This window comes from Falco punctatus, assembly GCF_963210335.1.
Source record: "Falco punctatus genome assembly, chromosome: 1".
NCBI classification, from domain to species: Eukaryota; Metazoa; Chordata; class Aves; order Falconiformes; family Falconidae; genus Falco; species Falco punctatus.
In genome coordinates this window covers 19,381,812-19,398,120 of record NC_137580.1, presented here as the reverse complement: position 1 = coordinate 19,398,120, position 16,309 = coordinate 19,381,812, and the positions used below count along the sequence as shown (strand labels likewise).

Genomic DNA, 16,309 nt, shown 5'->3' with positions numbered 1-16,309 from the left:
TTTCTTAAAAAAACCCTACATATGTGCTTTTTTTACATATATGCCATATGTATCTCTAGACTTATGCAGAGGTTTTAAAGAACAATTCTGACAGCCTTGGAACTGTCAGCTTCACCACATCCTTGTTGGGAAGAGGAGCAATTACATTTGGTAACTCTTGGGGTTTTGTCAATGAGTTCATGGGGGTTTTGTTGAAACAGAAAAGGAAATTACAAACATGGGAAGAGGTCAAAGGCTATCAGAAGTGAAGAAAAAACACCTACTGCCAATGGTGCTTGAACTTCAGTCATTGGCAAGTCAGAGAGAAGAGAATTGTTTTGCTTTTCCAGCTTTATCTGAGTTTTTCGGTACAGGCATATTAATCACTTTGAGACACCAGCTGTACTAAGAATCCATTGCTGAAAGTGGGGTTTTGGATGCCAAAAGGGTTACTGTAAGGTTTGTTCTGACTCCTATCAGATTTAGACACTTCCTTGGGAGAAGGATGCAAGGGAAACATAGGCAGAGGACATGAGGAAGAAGGTGAAGAAACATATCCTAGAGATGGTATATGAGATTGCTATCTTCTGACGGAAAAAACAGAAAAACGCTTATGGCGTCTGGTTCAACATTTCTATCTGAGCAATGTATCTGTCAGCTTTAGAGAAATGAAAGCTCAACAGCATTATGGCAAGTCCTGGGATGGAACGTATGAAATTATTTTGTTAATAGTGAAAGATCTGAAAGGTCTCAGCCATTTCTACTTAGATCTGATAATAAAAGCAAGCTTCCAATGACCAGTTTGGAAATTTCATTAAAATCCTGGTTTCATACTATTTTACAAGCTTTTCAATTTTACTTGAATACTATTAAGTGGCAATTATTTTCATCAGACCACTCACATGCTTTTTTTTTTGTTTGTTTGTTCTAGTATGTGGCTTCTTTCTAATATATAATTATACAATAAATTTGCAAACTAAAAACATTTTCAAACACTTTCCCTCTTTTCTGGGCATTTAAAAACCTCAGTCTAGACTACTAGTTATTATTTTGTTGTTGTTCAGAGCTGCAGAGATAATGTAGCTGGATGGCGTTTAGATGGACAGAAGAAAACTGCCCTGATTCACATTTCATCTGAACATCACAGGATGCGGAGCCACTCCAATGATTTTAGCTCCAAAATTCCATTTTTTTGTTAAGAAAGTGCTTCTTTCCTCAGTGTTTACATAAGATGAACAGGAGTTCATAGGGATAACAGAACACAGCTTTGCCTAATTATGAGACTTGTTTATGATGGACAAGATTTGTTCTTACTTAGGTGCTAAAGTGGTATGTTTGAATCTTGTGTAGAGAAGTCTGTTGTAATGCCTATTAAAAGTCTTTCTGCACAGAAATAGTTCCTATTACAGGGCATACATACAAAAAAGGGATCACACCTCTGTTTGCTGATGACTGACTTCAAAGTAAAATGCTCTGTCCAATATGGAATTGCTGCAACAAATAGTGACTTCCTCTAACCTTCTTTTTAGAAACAAAATTCCTTACTGTTTTCCTTTCCTGCTTTTTTTTTTCTTCTCTCCCGCTTCCCCCCCCCCCCCCCCCCCCCCCCCCCCCGATCATTTTGGATTCCATTTTTTGTCTTTTACCTAGCTTCTTACCAAGTCCCACTTACAAAGGTACTTGTCCTTTCTATTCAAAGCTTGCAGAGGTTAGCTTCCCCCATCCTGGTAATATCACGCTCAGTCAAAGAGCCTCACTTGCAAGGAGTGCCCATGAACATGATGAGTGAGTGTTGTTCAGCAAGGCCCATGAGCAAAGTACAAAAAGGAGACCTGAGTAAATCTGAATTTTATGCTTCTTAAACGTGTTTTCATTTTAGGACTTCCAGCGTGGTGCAAGTATTTGCTTGGGTATGGTCATGTTGCCATACATACAGATGTTTAATGCTTACAGAGTGCTTTATTTTTTTCAAGGTGTTTAAAGAACATAAATAGTTGCTATAGCATACCCACTACTGAAAATGTTAAGCAAAGTTTAAGTTCATAACAAGCTTAGGGCCAGATCATCTGCTCCACAGCAAAAAAGGCTTGAAATTGCTTTCAAAAGCAGTCATATCTCGTGGCTGTAAAGAGAAGATGATCACTTCTCTTTACAGCAGCCAGAGAAGACACAGAAAAGGCATAAGCTGTCACAAATAACACCTTCCCTGTCACAGGACATGCAAGATTTTATGCGAGGCGTAAAACGATGAGCAAAGTGGTAGATTTTCATACTGATGACATTTTGGGCGCAAACTTAAGCCATATCTAAAAACCCTGGTGATGAAAGTGGAGATAACAAAGAACATTGTGGGTAATAAGCCAGGACAGTTGCATGAAGAGGTTGCTTCTCAAATTGCCTGGCTTTGATGCCTTCTGCTTTCTGAATGTGTGTCTTTGGAGCATGTAGGTAAACAGTTACATCCCTTGATGCTACATATGCCTACAAATGCCTCCCATCCTCCAGACCATAGTTAAACCTAAGGTTTACTACAGCTTTCAGGTTGCAGGGATTTATGAGAAGCTTGCCCTCATCTGTGCAGTTCTGTGCAGACAGGGAATATGAGGTCTCAAGGGCTTTCCTTTTATTAGAACAAAACCATCACTTTTATGGGCTTTTAAGTAAAGCATTGGCAAAAAGCAAAAAATATTAGCTGATATAAAATATGCATACATCTTTACCTCGGCATGAGAAATCAAATTATTTTCATTAATTTTCAAGGATAAAAAATAACTTTGACATACATTTAAAATCAGGACAGGCTGGGGATAAGGAAAATAAAACGTTCTGTGTGAGAGCTGATCTCAAACAACCCAAATGTTCATTTCTCATTCACTAATTCACAGCTCAGGAAAATATATTTGGGTCATTGCCCAGCTCCTTTTGCCCTGAATTTGGATTGGCCATCTTGCTGCTGTATTAACAGCCACTGCTGTATTCCAGGGAATGCTTCTGTGAATACATTTTTATATTGTGATAGCAATAACAGTAAATACAACTGGTCTCTCTGATTATGAAATACTGAATGTGAACACTTCACTCCACTTAGCACTGCCTGCTTTCTAAATGGGTTTTCTCTCTGGCCTTTTTAGACAGTGAGGTCAACAGGTTGGCCAAATGTGATGAGAGTTTCTTAGTCAGGTTGTGGAAAATGAATATTAATATATATCTATTACTAGTGTCCAAAATAAGTTAAAAATCATGCATTGAATTTTCTTACCTAGTAAAATATTCAGTGACCAATTTAAGGTAATAATATAGTGTAGCGCCGGTTGATTATAGGATACCACATTTAAATGAAGATCTACTTCGCTACAATAGATGTGTCAGAAACTGTAGAAATACAGGACTGGGTATAATCCCAGCCATCAATTCCATTCTCTGGGATCAAGCCTAGTAACTCTCACAGATACTTGTATAGCCTGTTCTTAGGTATATCCAGCAATGCAAATTCCACAAACCCTGTAAATAATCTCTTATAGTGCTAAAATGTAGTTAGGAAGTTATTCCTAATATTTAATATGGATTTTTCCCTTGCCATAAAGAAAGTAGATTTAATTCTTGTCCTGTTCTTGATGTCATGGAGAATAACAATTGATCACCATCCTTTCATGACAATTTTTTTCATATAGGATGTCACCCATCTTTCTCCACATCTTCCCTTCACCATGCAGAAAAAAGATCAGTTTTTTTCAACTCTTCTTCAAAGGCCTTATTTTCTAAACCTCTCACCACTTGCTTACCTCTCCAGTTTATCCTAGTCCTTTTTGACACTGAGATTGGTACTCGAATAAGGAAGCATTATGTTCCAATTTAGGCCATATCAAATTCCAAGTATGACAGTGCCTCACTTATATGCTATATATATGCTTACATGCTATGTGGGCAACTCCTAGAACAATTGCTGTTTTCTTTTTGGAAAGAGCGTTACATAAAAGCATTCCCTATGCTTATCATTTAGGCTGCTAATTAAAACATTAAATAAGCTTACATCCAGGTCTGACACAGTCAAGAGTTGACTTTGAAACGATTTTAAATATGAGCTTTCAACACTTACCTAATAACAATATCATTTTGTCTAGTGTTTCTTAGTTTTCCTGTGAGAATAACATTAATGTCTTGATATAGTAAAACTGCACCAGCAGCCTTAACTAAAGTGAAGTGATACTGTATAAACTTACAGGTTAACCCCTATCCATTAGGCTGGATCTGTGAAATAGAAGAGCTGGACTTGACCTCTTGTCAAGTCCATGTTGGCTGATTTTATCTCCTTATTGTCCTCTGGATGAATACAAAATGAGTATAATTTGTTCCATTATCAAAACATCATATTGGCTGGTCTGTAATTCTTCCAGTCCTATTCTCCTGACCTATCTCTAGTGAATATTAAGAGGTAATTGGGAGCAGCAGGAAGGAAAAGTGTTGCCAGGCATCCAGATGCCTCAGAGGGGTGAAAGAGGCTGCCGAGTCTCTTGATGCATGCAGGGCCCTGACAACGGCTGGCTCTTGCTAGCTCATTTCCCTCCTCTTACTTTCATTTTTTAAATTTCATTGTACAACGGATAGACAGAAAGTGCAGGTTTTCACTGCAACCATTCTAATCTGGTTTGAGTGCAGCCATGGCACCTTAACATTACAGTCTTCTGAAGTCACAAGCTTCAAGGACAGTTTCCCTACAGGTAGCTTGCACTGGTAGTGCTTAGCCACTTGCCCATATTTACATACGCTGGCATGTACATAATTACATGCCCACTGGATGGACTATTCTACTTGTATTATCCAACTACAGTGATACAGCTTTTACATGTAAAAAAAAAAAAAAAAAGGTATTTTTACATCTCTTTCTTCTTTTTTCCCCCCAGTGACCTCTTGCCTGCAACTTACCTTGTAAGGAAAGGAAGTATAAGGCTGCTTCAGTGTCTCTAGACAGATAATACAAACAGCAAAGTTGTAAGTGTTCTTAAGATCAATGAAACAATTTTGGTAGCCATTAATAATATGTAAATAATTGTTGGATTGGTAAGAATAGAAGATCTAGCCTATTCAAGCATTATTTTTAAATGATCACAGTTCTAACAGCTTGGTATTGGACTGCTTTGCTTTTGCATGTGCATTTATCAGCAGGTTTGGAGGTAATATCACTGATTTTTTTCAAGAAGAATATTGTATGTTTTCATTGGCAGGTGTGCAACATTTTTTCACTAAAGATGTAAGGACAGTATTACCAGGCATGGGGTTGAATGTACAAACTAAGATTAACAGTGTATCTTTACCATCTCATAAAGCTCCCAAGCCCCTATAGGCTAACCAGCTAGCTGAAGGAGATGCAAAATACTTGGCCAGATAGAATATGCGCACACCCTTTACAGAAACACATAAAAGAAACTTTTATTAAAACAACGCTTCTGCAGAGTCTGGTGTGGAAGCAGAGACTGCCTGCTTCAATAGACAGATACACAGAAAGATGAAGGCATATCAGGGCTGTCACCTGCTCCATTTTGGCTGAAGATGTTAGTGACAAAAGGTTGTTACCAGCTAACAGTTGTTTAATCTTCCATGCAAAACTACTAGTTAACTTAGCTCTCTGTGGACAAATTGCCACCCTACAAAGGTGCTGATCCTATACTACCTAGCAGTACTGCTGGCAACTTAAGTGAAGCAGCTGAGTGACTTGGTGTGTAATCTTTCCTCCCAGTACTACTTCTAGGTGGCTTGGAGATCTGCCGGCAGGTCACAGTCGTGCAGGGCTGGCTGCAGCGCTGCTGCTTTCGCTCTACCTGCCTGTGAAGGGGAAGGGTGAATTGATTTCCAGAACCATTAGTCAGGCTTTTCAGGATTAGTATATCCACTCCTTCCCATTTCTGAGAAAAAGTGCCTGCTGGGGGGCTGCAGCTTTGCCTCATTCTTTCTTCCTGTTCTGCCACAAGTCTTAGTGATGGACTGAAATAATGTCAGTTGTCCTGATAATAAGAAATGCTTATTTCCTTGCCACTGTGAAGTAAAACAATAAGTTGCTTTAAGATAATATTTGCCTCTAACCACACTTAGACAATGCACTGAATTTCCATTGAGAGGCTAAACTAATGCTTTAGACTCAGCTCCATGGGTTATTTATAGATCCTCTGCTGGCTGGTGATAATGATCCTCGTCAGCCTTAAGTCACAGGCAGAATAATCCCCTGAATTTGAGACCTTTTATTAATTGTTCATGTGTTTTTTGCTTAGTGGGAGGAGAGCTACGTCCTACCTGCATGCCGGGATGCTATTAACACCTCAAGCAGCCTATTGTATTTTTCAAAGGCGTCTTACCTCAGAGAACAGGGAACTATAGTACTTTGGGTCCTGCAAACATAATCCCAAGGAACTGCACAAGCAGTGGGTTTTATCTTGCGAATATACTTGCTCAGAACCACCACATGCCTACAGCTGCAACAGTCAAGAGTAGCTGTCCCAAACTGTACAGTCAAGCAGCTGTGTTGTCTGAGGTATTCAACACTGTAGAATATTAAAACAATTATTTTCCTCTTTTTGTTTTTTTTTTTTAATTAATTTGGACAGCAGCAAGCACTAATAAGATAATAGGAAGGACTGGTCATTATTCAGAAAGAAACAGACACAGAACAAATGCTCTCTCTTCGCTAATGTGCCTTTGGGAATAAAGAAGCTGGCAAATTGGACCAGAGAGTCTTACAGTCTTTACAAGGGAGGAATGATGAAGCCTTTGCTATACAGTTTCTTTTACCAGCTTTGCTCAAATCTCTTCCATGATGTCCTCACTGACAGAACAGTGCAGGTACTCAGGAGCAGGAGTGCAAATGGCAGAGGGACTCCCCCTGCCATACCATCAGCTATGTGGGTGCTGTGGATTTAGGCTTCACTCTGGGCTTCAACTCCTGCTCCTAGAGGTGCAGTGAGGCCAGGAGTCTCCAGAAGGCATCAGTTTCCATGTAGTGCAGTGTCTGACCCCTCATATTTCTTGCAGAACCTGCTGGAAGATGGTTAAGAAAGTAAGTCTGTGCTGTTATTCCCCATAAACTTGTATAAGTTTCTAGGAGGAAAAGAATGTTCTTCGTGCTGATTTGTAGAAAGATGATGCATTCTTCTTTTTTTTTTTCCTACCAATGTTTAGCAAGGTTTTATTTCCATGTGAATAGCATACTGGAAAACTGGTATACTCCCAAGTTATAAAAACTGTCATAATTTTATTTCCTTCACCAAATTTTACCCAGTTTTCTGCATATGTAAGTATGGGAAAAGAAAAAGCATTCAATGAAAATTTTGAAGAAGGTGGAAACATTTGAAAATTTATTTGCATTACTGATTCCCTACCAGCAATTCCACTGTGAGAATGCAATGAGGAAGCAAATGGCAGATTATTTCCCCTCACATTCCATGCTTCTAAACCCTGCTGAAAGTTACAGGTGAGAAGTAATATCATAATAAAGTCAGTAAAGACAAGTCTTATACTCTGCAAATTAAGAAGGGTCAAAACTTTTTTAGAGGATCAGGTCCTACACTAAAGGTAGGAAATAAAGTACATTTAATTTATTGACCAGAGGTTATACATAGCAAAATCAAACAAATGTACTGAAAACCGGATCAGAAAACGGAGAAAAAGATTCTGCAAGGTACTCAGCACAGTGTGGAGGGGAAGCTGAGAAAGGTAAATTATCAGATAATACTGCAAAGTATTAATGCTAGAAGAACAAAGAACACAGCAGGAAATATAGGCAATGATCATGAAATTCTTTTGTGACTTAGTCTGCCTTGTGAGGGACTGTCTCCTCAGTGGAATAAGCCTCTGTGAGTACAGAAAGAACTTTGTGAAATGGTCTTGTCTTTTAATCAAAAAGCCTTTTGGAGTGCAGTTGGTTAGGGAAGACAGGTTTTAAAGACACCGGTAATTCATTACTTCTGGTGTTTGTGATTTTCTCCAGTTGTGAACATCCCAGATTCTGCAATCGGACAGTTCATTGGTGACGGTATTACTTGCACCACCAATAGCTGCTAGAATGCAGCTCCATTCAGGAAAATGTGTTTGAAATTAATTTCTAATAGATCATGCCTGCCATACAAGAAAGATAAAAAGTTCTCATGATACTACTTCAGAGAAACCTCTTACTAAGGGACCTGAGGAGAAATCTCTTTGGGAGGAGTCCTTAAAATTGTGTTTAAAATTAGAATTTATATTACCAGATAGAAAGGAAAAGATAAAAGTACTTGTCAGATTTGCTGATAGGAAGAGTACCTACTGAAATTTCTCTAATAGTCTCCCATAAAAGTTGAAAATACACATATTCCAAATGTTGAAGGAACCAGTCTCTGTTATTCTACTCTGCATTTCAAGCAATGGGAAGCCAGAAGGAATAAATTTTTCAGAGCACAGCTATGTGCACAATGCAGGCTAAGTCTCAGAAGGACAAGTGCAGACTGCAAAGTTAGCAACTGCCAAGTGAAGCTCTAGAGGTATTAGCCTAGCTTCAGCTCAGTCCCTCTGTATGCATATACTATGATCCATTTTTTCATCACAGAATCACAGGATGGCCAGGGTTGGAAGGGACCTCTGGAGATCATCTAGTCCAAGCCCTGCTAAAGCAGGGTCTCCTAGAGCAGGTTGCACAGGGTCGTGTCCAGGTGGGTTTTGGATGTCTCCAGAGAAGGAGACTCCACAGCCTCTCTGGGCAGCCTGCTCCAGTGCTCTGTCACCCTCAAGGTAAAGAAGTTCTTCCTTGTATTTGGTTGGAACTTGTTGTGTTGCAGTTTGTGACTGTTGCCTTGTGTCCTGCTGCTGGGCACTACTGGAAGGAGCCTGGCCCTGTCCTCCTGACACTCACCCTTAAGATATTTGTAGACATTGATAAGATCCCCTCTCAGAAGATTCTCTTCTCCAGGCTAAACAGGCCCAGCTCCCTCAGCCTTTCCTCATAAAGGAGCTGCTCCAGCCCCTCACCCCCTCTGTAGCCCTCCGCTGGCCCCTCTCCAGCAGTTCCCTGTCTGTCTCGAACTGGGAGCCCAGCACTGGGCACAGCGCTCCAGCTGCGGCGTCCCCAGGGCACAGCAGAGGGGGAGGGTCACATCCCTCCACCTGCCGGCCACTCTTCTCCTCACGCCCCCCAGCATCCCATTGGCCGCCTTGGCCACCAGGGCACGCTGCTGGCCCGTGGGCAACTAGAACTCCCAGGTCCTTCTCCACAGAGCTGCCTTCCAGCAGGTGAACCCCCAGCCTGTGCTGGTGCGTGGGGCTGTCCCTCACCAGGTGCAGGACCTTACACTCGCCTTGGCTGAATTTCATTAAGTTCCTCTCCACCCAACTCTCCAGCCTGTCCCGGTCTCGCTGAATGGCAGCGCAGCCTCTGGTCCATCAGGCAGCCTTACGCCATTTATACCCCATGAAGCAGGGAAGAGCCCAGGCTGTAAATTGTGGTGCTTTCTGGGACTCCTCCTTAGTGGCTACAAGGTTTGAAGCAAGGGCTGCAGGGCTGTCAGAGGTGTGCACACCTGCCGTGGGCAGGCTGGGAGGCAGGTGGAGGACATTTGGGTACTCTGTGGTGACAGTCCATAACCCTTCCAGCTATTAATATAACCTTAGCAACAGCCTGTGTGGAACCTTAAAAGTCACTGAAATTTAGCTCAGTTTCTGTACAGAAAGCAGAGGATCCATCTGTAACAGAAAAAACAATTCCTGGAGACATTTAAGCCCTTAAGCCACAGGATGGGAAGACAACTAGGACTTCCCAAATAAGAAGATACCTTGATTATTTTTTTTAATGCCAAACAAAAGCAACATTCTCCCTGTGTTCCACTCTGAGAAACAGCAAAATGAAATTCTCACAGCAAAGAACCCCATTAACCTTACACGCAGACCATGTTAGCAGTTCAAATTTAATAGAATTATAGACAGTTGAAAATGGAGTTTTCTGATAAAACCTGTTGGGTATTCTTAATATAGATGCTGCTCTTAGTCTTCAAAGCAGCATTTATGTGCAGGTATGTGCACAAATGTGTACGCGTGTGCGTGTACCTAAAATAAACACACTTTTTCTTGTTTTAGTTCTGCTTCCTGCAGAGTGGAAGGTGGTGGTTTCCAAAGGGCATAATGTTCAAGAACAGAGAACAGGAAGAGTACTTAAAATAACTACACAATGGATACCGATAGTGTTTGAGTAGATGATCCATTACAAATGCTTTGTATAGGCTACACAGTATAGCAGTATACGGCTATGTCTTTCAGTTGACTGGATGCTTATGCTTAGAAATGGATAGTACAAAATAAGAAAACCCATAACCATGTTTGCTGTACCTGTGTTAGTTTCCTGAGACTGCTGCTGGTAAATATGAAAAGGAATCAAATAACTACTCATCTCATTTGATGTCAAAGAACAACGCTGGTAGCAATACAGTGAAGACAAAATATATTATTTGGTCACAGTTTTGCAAAGCATCTCCAAAATAAATAAATAAATAAAAACCTGGAGATTTTTTTAGAATTCTTCAAATGAGCCTACAAAACAACACTTATAACAGAACTTCATTAAAAAGAATTAATGACATAATCTCTCTGTGTTTACTTCTTCAGAACAATTACTTGAGGCAGGAAATCTTTAGATAAAAACCTCTAATGATGCTAAGGCTCCTATCTAACCTCCTTCCCGAAAACATTACAGTTAATGATGACAAATTCTTTCCTTTGTATCATAATAAAATTCAGTCTTTGTATGTGGTTCAATAAGAACAATAGATGATTTGGCCTCCTTCTTTCTGATTTTAAATTTATGCTGGTAATTAACTTATGAGAAGTTTACAAAGGTGGAAAAATGTTTTTCTTCCTTTGTCACTGCAGTTCTTATTTGTTTTTCACTTGCAATAACTAACAGATCAATTTTTTAAAAGGTCAGCAAATTCAGAAGTTCTAGGGTACAGTGAACGAGGGACTCCGCATGTGCTGTGTTCTTTCATAGATTGCAGAGAAAATAAGATGAACTTAGAAGATACAGTCAGAAAAAGCAGGCCAGGTTAGAAGGAAAAAAATACAGCTACAGATAGAAGAAAACCTACTGAAGTTCCATAGCAAGTAAAACTATAATAACTAAGCTGTGCCACCCCTGAAGTGATGATAAAAAGCTTTTCTGGAGCTAGCCATACACCCTAAAGCAGTGAGTTCATGCTAGAAGAAAGCACATCTCTGCAGCACCTGGGCTACTATTGTCCCCTGTTGCAAGCTAAGCTCTGAATCCCTGCAAACACCTGTGTCCACACTGGCCGCTGTGCTTCGTGGGTGCAAAGTTACAAACCAGAAACATGGAAGGGAGAGCAAATACTTCCAGTTAAACCATGTGCTTTCTGCAGTCCGTTGCTTTCAAGTCCAGGCTGTGATATGTGTACTCAGGCGGGAAAGCTCATTTCCAGATAGTAGTATCTAAGGGCCACATGCTGTTCGGAAGCACAAAAGTGTCAGCTGAGCTGTTTACCTACTGATACTGCTAAATATAAGGTGAGTTTATCACAGTTTTTCAGTTATGATGCAAAAAATTAACTTTGGACAGTTCTACTTATATCTAGTGAGAAAAGAGTCACAGTTCTACAGAAGAAATTACAGTGATAGGGATTATGCATACAAATAAGGACCGCAGTGTCAAATTTTAAAATTCTGATTTTGCATCTGAGTCTACAATAAGTACTATTGATGTTAGTGACAGTGAGCCCTCTACTACTTGGGGTATTTGCACTAACCTTTTGCCCTTCAAAGTCACCCACCATTAGGAACATGTGTGTGGAGGAGGCTCTGGAAAACGCTGGTACACTACAATGATACCACACACTCCTGAGTGGACGATACTAGGGTTTAAGTCCCAGCAGTAGTTTTAGCATTGCCTATACTAAAGCTTGATGTGACAGTCATTGCTGGAAAGGTGCTGGCAGTTTAAGACACAGCTATCCACAGCTGCTTGTTACTTCTGTGCCAGAAATTACCTCGGCAGTTTGGTTAGTGGAACAAATCACTGGAATGCTCCTCATCAACAGCACTGCAGAATTCAGCCCATCTAATTCAAACTGCTGCCATGGCTGTGTGAAATAACCCGGCTGATTCCACACTAGGCTCGGTGAGGAAAGCTCACATAGCCTGTTCCCTGGCAGAATGGTGGGGATGTGACTGCCTGCAGATAGCTGCTGCTGCTGACAAATCGGAGAGACCTTCTGCACAGACTGTCTGATGGCCACCTAATGCTGCTGCCGGTGCTACCTTTGGCAGACTGGAATCAATAATAGCTGCTGTAAAGACTCCTTATCAGTCTGGATAAAGCCAGAGACTCTACAGAAGCAGTGTCTTAAATGTTTGAAAAGTATAAAGCTGACGTTTGAGGCAATGTAGGTCTACCGATACTGGGATTCATTATGAAAGCTCTTACTGAAATAGTCAATTACATTATGCAAAATATTTTCTCTGAGTATGCCCCTTAGCATTGCGCATGCAAAGGAAAAAGAAGCGTCTTTAATTCAATATTGCATGTCTTTTTCTTTTACGGGAACCGGGTAACAGTAAGGCATTGACAAAGTTGTTACAAGGTCATCAGGAAGTTGTTAGCCCAACAGGAGGTTGTGGCAGTCACTGTGTTACTGGAACTGAGCCAGGAAGAACTTTCACAGCACAGAAAATTGCTGATACTTTCTTATAGGTCCAGTGTGGAATGTAAAAGGAGATAGGATAATCTTTAGAAGTACTTGCTGGAGCTTTCTACTTTCTGAATTTAAAGTACACAGCACTGCAGTTCAGGCAAGAAAAACAAAACAGCACACACAAGAATGGACTCTTTTGCTGCAGCCTGAAATATAAGCAAAGCACCCCCCAAACAAATACCTGCCCAGCTCCCCAACAGAAGCCCTTCTGAGTGTACCACATTTTTTTCTGTTATCCACAGGTGTTACCAGCTGTTATTACCTCCTTCTTATACTCAAAAGTAAACATGATGCTTCTTAATTTCAACTCTCAGATAACCGTCTTTCCCAGGCAGAAAGAAAACCTAATTCCCAGAAACACCCAAAGAATTAATTACTGCTCTAAAACACAGGAGCTCTGTTTTAAAGTAATTTTCCATCCCCATGTGGTTTTCTACCCTGTTTGAAAGCATGGGTGCCTGCTGCTCTCCTCATATCACAGTGGCAGGGCTGGGCTGCGGCAGAGTTGACCTTCAGAGATGGTTGGGGAGGTAGGCAAGAAGCTGGCTGCTCATCTGCTCACCAAGAGTAGGTCCCAACTGTGAGATCAAGGGCTGCAGCATGCACATGTGTGCTCTCACCTCACCCCAGCTGTGTACCAAGCACAGCCTTTTGGGGAAGGAAACCAGGGTATTTCACTTGGAGGTGAGCCTAACACTTGTGGTGAGATCCTCGGCTGTGGCTGGTAGGTCAGGGCTGGTTTCAGCACATGCACCTGCCAGGCAAAGCAGCCATCACCTCCAAGTCCCAGGCAGACCCAGACTGAGGGAAGTGTGTCATGAGAGCACAAAGGCTGTTACTGCCACTGAAAGGCCATGTCAAGGTCCCAGGCTGGGGTCGTTTGTTCAGAAGACAGATCAACAGCGCAGCTGGCCAACATCCACGGTGCAGCTTCCCAGCCCTTCCCAAGCCCCCTGCCCGCACCATCACTCTTCCCATCTCTCTCGGTTCTGCAGGAGGTGCATTGACTTAGTGGTCCCAGGAAAGGGAGCAGGGGCTGCTGTGTCACCCCGTCAGAAAGCTCACTGCTCTGCCATGAGCACTTTCTCCTCACCCCTGCTCTCCCGGCCTCTTTCCAGTACGGCAGCATCAACCTCCTCCATCGCCAGACCTTGCAAATGGTTACAGATGCCCAGGGCTCCGTGGCAGGGGAGGGGTCGGTGAGAGAAGCAGCAGCAGCTGGCAAAAAAGGAATCAAGAAGAAAATGGAGAACAAATATTAAAAAATAATCAGCCTTCAGGAGGATTATGTGATTGCAGGTAGTTATACCAAATCCATCAGTTCTGTCATTGTCATCAGAGCCCTGTCAGAGCCTATCCTCATTGGCTTCAGTGGGCTTTGGATTAGGTCTGGAATCAATATAAAGTATTAAAGGAGCTGATTAAAACCAGTGGGAACTCTAGGAACTTGGCCAGTCAAAAGCCATCTTGGCACTTGAACGATGCACCCTGCTCCGCAGTCAGCTGCATCACTGTTGGGCTATTTGCTTTCAGAGAATGTGTCTGTGGGTGACAGTGACAAAGAGAAATACATCTAGGGGACACCGTTTGATCTAGAGCTGTGACAGGGCTGCTCCCTGCCAGCAAGAGCTGACTCTGGACTGACAAAGATGTTCATTCTAGGTGGAAATACGAAGTTGGGATCTACAGTGCAGTAGGCCAAAAGGGAGTACGTTTGCTTTTTTTTTTGTGGAAGTGCTAGTGCTAAAGTAAGCAGTTTTCCATTTTGCTAAGTCTGCAAAAGCAATGACTATTATGGTCAAAGTCAAAGGACTACTGTGAATTTAGCAGAAGCCCAGTTTCTAAAGAATTTCAAATCATACTTGTAAAATCTGCTAAAAGCAGAGTTGTTTATATTGTACAGTTAATACTGAAAATGGTTTCCATAATAAGTTCGATTTTCAGTTTCTCCCCTTCCCCATCTCTTGCAAATGTAAATTTAATGATAATAAAAGGTAAACTCTGTAAACATGTTCAAAGCAAAAATCTGAAAACCTCCAGTGTTCCCTAAAACCTTGTCCACTGGTAGCATCTCTAAGGGAAGTTTGCTTTAGGAACTCACCAAAGAAACATACAGTGATTAGGAAGTGAATCGGTAGGCTTTTGAACAGTTTTCTACCATTTTTTGACTCATGGAAAATCTGGTGTTTGCTGGCAAGTGTCTGAAAAGCCTGTATTTGTTTTCTTGACTCACAAAATAGTAAAAGGTTGCATTTCTTTAGCTGACTATTGGGCATCTTTGGGAAAACATGTTAAATGTTTGTCACACTGCTGTCACATTTGCCACAGTGCGGTGTTGTCTAAATCACAAATAAAATCTCTCTGGAAAGAATAATATGATTTACTCCTATGCATCGCCAGGTAGTTCATAGGAACTCACAAGTATTTCTGAAGAACACTTGATAAAGATGAACATCCAAACACAAAAGAAGACAAGTCACAGACCCCCCTCCCTCTACAAACTCTCCAGCTCTACCCAGGTTCAGAAAATATTCCACAAACTGCTCGGAAAAAAGCAAACATTTCCTGAAAAGGCACTTAGAGTAAAACTTCCCAAAGTGTTATCTTCCCTTGCTTAAAAGAAAGTTTTCTGGCCATCATGGGGAGGAGGGAAGGGAGTAAGTCTACAGACAAACCCTCCTTTCCTGTGTACGCTGAGCCCAGGAAGAGGCTAGCCGCAGGCCAAAAGGGAAACTGTGCAGCTCTTTCTGCCAGGAGATAGGCAGCGCTTCCCTACCTCCCCCAAGCCGGCATCCACGCACTGTTCTGGGCTCAGAGACTGGGAAATGTGGGAATGCTAGAGCTGCTGGAGAGCGCCCAATTCAAGATCAACTCTGCTATCTTCTGCTCTCTCAGATAATTTCAGTGGGTTTTCAGCTGGAGTTATGTCCTTCCAGCTGCAGGGAATGAGCTTGTGGTCAGAGAGGTTCCCCTTCGCCCCGAGCTGGACCTGCTGTCAGAACACAGGTAAAGCCATTTTCACCACTGCCACAAGAAGCACCCAGCATTTGAGATAACAGCTTTGGAAACAGTGCAGAAATACTTGCCAGTTTTGTCTTTTTAACACCAACAGTTTAAATAGCTTTCACCCTTAGTTCAAGGATGCTTGCTGGTGTTAACTGTTTTCAAGGACGGTTTAGGACCTTCAGGTAGACAGACAAGTTGTGCAAACAGAAAATGTTGAGCTATCGTTTTCCAGCTACACATGAGAGAGAAAAAATGAAGAGAGCTGATTTTTTTAAGGCAAAACTCAACTCAGTTCTGCACGGTGGCAGAATAGTACAGTCAGAATACAAGCAGGGAAGCTGCATAGTTTAACAAATGCAAATGTGATAAATTGCTTGTTTATAAATTACTTACTAATTGTAAATACAATTTGTGAAGTATTTCTTAAGTAAAATCATCAAAATCATGTCTCCGAGGTTGTGATCTGCATATTAGCAATGACACTCAGATTATTGCTAAGTGTTACCGCCAGCCAGTTTTCATCGTAATATTGTATTGCCAATAATTATATATTTATTTGCACTGCTCTGTGCACTACCCAGGCTAAGTGGGATCTGCAGTGATTACACTGT

The 16,309-nt window shown here is 41.5% G+C and overlaps 1 long non-coding RNA gene across 1 annotated transcript; it reads right to left on the bottom strand.

Annotated features, from left to right (window-relative positions):
* Positions 1-1,565: 1,565 nt before the first annotated feature.
* LOC308058200 lies at positions 1,566-14,916 on the bottom strand. The gene is made up of 2 exons (XR_013925726.1): positions 13,255-14,916; positions 1,566-7,002 (listed from the first exon to the last, which is right to left on the bottom strand). It is a non-coding gene; the product is annotated as an uncharacterized lncRNA (long non-coding RNA).
* Positions 14,917-16,309: the final 1,393 nt, after the last annotated feature.